Source organism: Capsicum annuum, unplaced genomic scaffold (genome assembly GCF_002878395.1).
Source record: "Capsicum annuum cultivar UCD-10X-F1 unplaced genomic scaffold, UCD10Xv1.1 ctg57414, whole genome shotgun sequence".
Lineage (NCBI taxonomy): Eukaryota > Viridiplantae > Streptophyta > Magnoliopsida > Solanales > Solanaceae > Capsicum > Capsicum annuum.
The window spans coordinates 1-2,669 of record NW_025865915.1 but is presented as its reverse complement, the minus strand read 5'-3'; the positions used below and the strand labels follow the sequence as shown (position 1 = coordinate 2,669).

General features: G+C 35.5%; 2 non-coding genes across 2 annotated transcripts; one reads left to right on the top strand and one right to left on the bottom strand.

Moving 5' to 3' along the window:
* The first annotated feature begins 306 nt into the window (after positions 1-306).
* LOC124893315 lies at positions 307-502 on the top strand. Its single transcript, XR_007050654.1, has one exon. It is a non-coding gene; the product is annotated as a U2 spliceosomal RNA (small nuclear RNA).
* Positions 503-845: 343 nt separating this feature from the next.
* On the bottom strand, positions 846-2,669 carry LOC107866990. Its single transcript, XR_007050653.1, has 4 exons — positions 2,614-2,669; positions 1,474-1,833; positions 1,326-1,387; positions 846-1,255 (listed from the first exon to the last, which is right to left on the bottom strand). It is a non-coding gene; the product is annotated as an uncharacterized LOC107866990 (transcript).

Genomic DNA, 2,669 nt, shown 5'->3' with positions numbered 1-2,669 from the left:
TGTTGTTATTAATTTCATGTTCCTAAGGTATACTGTATTGTTCTCAACTCAAAATTTGCTTTCTATTGTTGTTTTTTGGTTTCTCTTTCTGGTTATTTCATTAGTTACAGCTTGCAATACAACAAATGGCATGCCCAAATCTATGATTTCTCAAAATTGTTCATAAAATGTGGTTGAGCATGGAGTTTTGTTCCTTCAGTTTTGCAGGTATTTTTTCATTTACACATCTTACCACATCATGGAAGAAACAAATATGTAGACAACATAGGACGGTATAAAAGGAAAGGCCCATTTATAATTTTAAGCATACCTTTCTCGGCCTTTTGGCTAAGATCAAGTGTAGTATCTGTTCTTATCAGTTTAATATCTGATATGTGGGCCATTGGTCCACACGATATTAACTCTATTTTTTGAGGGGGAGAGTCCTTCAAAGTAGCTTGCTACTTGGGCTCTCAAGCGTCGTCCATGCGTTGCACTATTGCATGGGCCTGGCGCACCCCACCAATCTTAGTTTAAATTTTTTGTTGTGAATCATTTGTATTTTGTTGTGGATTAATCATTGGTCCAATAATTAGATGGGGCTAAAAAGGAATGGCGTTTTGTACTTAATGAAGAGTACTCACTTGGCCTCAATATCCACTGTTAGAATACCAAGTAACCCATGTATGGAGAAAATGCCCAGAGCATACAAGTAAATACCTTTGCGGACCTTTGCGGAAAAGCTCTAACGACTTCAAAACCGACACTATTGGGTAGGTACCCAAAGGCGCGAGAGAACTCTCTTAGGAACTCGGCAAAATAAGGCCCAAACACGGGTTTCCGCAAAGTTGTTAAATAACTAGGTATTACTAGTAAAATTTCCCAAGTATCATTTAAAAAATTAGTTTAATAAGATACACAATGATATAAAATTTGAGTACTTATGTCCACTGTTTACAATTTGATACACTTAATTCAGCAAGTCATGATTTGCCAAATCAATTTCTTGTTGGCAGAAGAAAGTGACTTAGCAGATATATAGAGAAATATCCTGAGAAAATGACAGTATTGTTTTGGTAATAGCTTTTCATGTATATCAACAAACAAAGTTTCGAGGTTGCTAAATATTGTTTTCAATAGTAATCTCCTCGGATGAACTGATTCCGTTGCTTTACTTCTCCAGTTTGTTGATCAACCACCGCTTTTACAATATCCGCAACAGAAATCATGCCTACCACCTTCCCATCGATCACTGGAACATGTCGTATGTGATGCTCTGTCATCATAAAATATTACATCACTTCCCTTAAAGCGTAACCAACTTCATGATTTGAACTAGTACGTACCACTCATGAGCTGCATTGCTTTAAGAATGTTTGTGTCGAATGAAACGGTTATCAGCTTTGCTCTGTTGCAAAGGTAGCAATATTGAGCAGAAAAGCAGAAAAGAGATGGACAAAACAAAGCCAAGACGATGATATATATCTAGGGTACCTGTTCGGGCATAATATCTCCGACTCTTGTGTATTTAGTTGGCCTATCCTGTACAATTACCTTCCGCAGATAGTCTGTTCTCTTGAACAATGCGCATAGATGAAGGAACAAATTACACTAAGATAGAAGTGAAGTAGAAATTATGTCTACATATTAAGCGTTTGAGAAACATTACACACTAAGATTGAAGTTAAAAGGATACAGATGGACAATAATAGTCATACATTTTGCTTGATTCGAAAACTTAGGTATGAATTCACAATTTATGCTTTTGCATTTGAAATTATAACGGAGAACTTGTGATGTTATCGAGCATGACTGCAAATTTGTTCTCACTGTAGCTTCATGTTCTTCAGAAGCCTGTTCAATAAAACATACGCATGTAAGGAAGTGATAAATTAGCGATGAAACTAATACATTTTCTTGGGAGGATTATCGTTATTAGTTACTAAGTTTTCAACATTCTTTGGCTTGGGCTAGGTTGAGTGCTTATGAATTAGCATTGGTTAAGCTAAAGATGAATGTATAGCGCAGTCCTTTTGTGTATAGGTGCCTGAATCATCTTCAATTGGGAAGGCATGCAGGATTGACATTTGAAAATAAAATCAAAATGAGAACGCGGATTTTGAACTTGCTAACACAGATGGTATTTTCTTTTTAGTTGTAAATGCAGCTGAAATTATCATCTTGATAAGTGACTTGGCATCGCTGAAGAGTTATTGAGGACACGAAGAGCTAGCTCACATATTTTTTGTTGCATCATGTGATGATACATATCAATGCAAGAAACAATTGTGTTTTATATAATGAGGTGCTAGGGAATCAAGGTGCAGGCTTAAGCATATTATCTAAAACAAGTCGGATTAGATAGTTTAATGTGCAGACATTTCTATATTATCCTCTAGAAGAAAGATGAAACTTTAAACATTTATTTTTTAGAATATAAGTGTCAACATTTTTTTTTGAGAGTGGCAACATAGTTTTTTTTCCTGTATTAACAAGGAGTGTGACTAGTTCTTTGACTTAAAGTTACAAAAAATGGATAGAAAATGACAACATATGGTATACAGAACGTTTAATTGACTTGTATATGGATGAAAAGATTAGTTTGGCTGAATGGATAGTAGAGATTTGGGATACCTTAGTTCATTGGCGTAACCTCTGTTGTTGTTTTCAGCGGCTTTGTAATTGGGTAA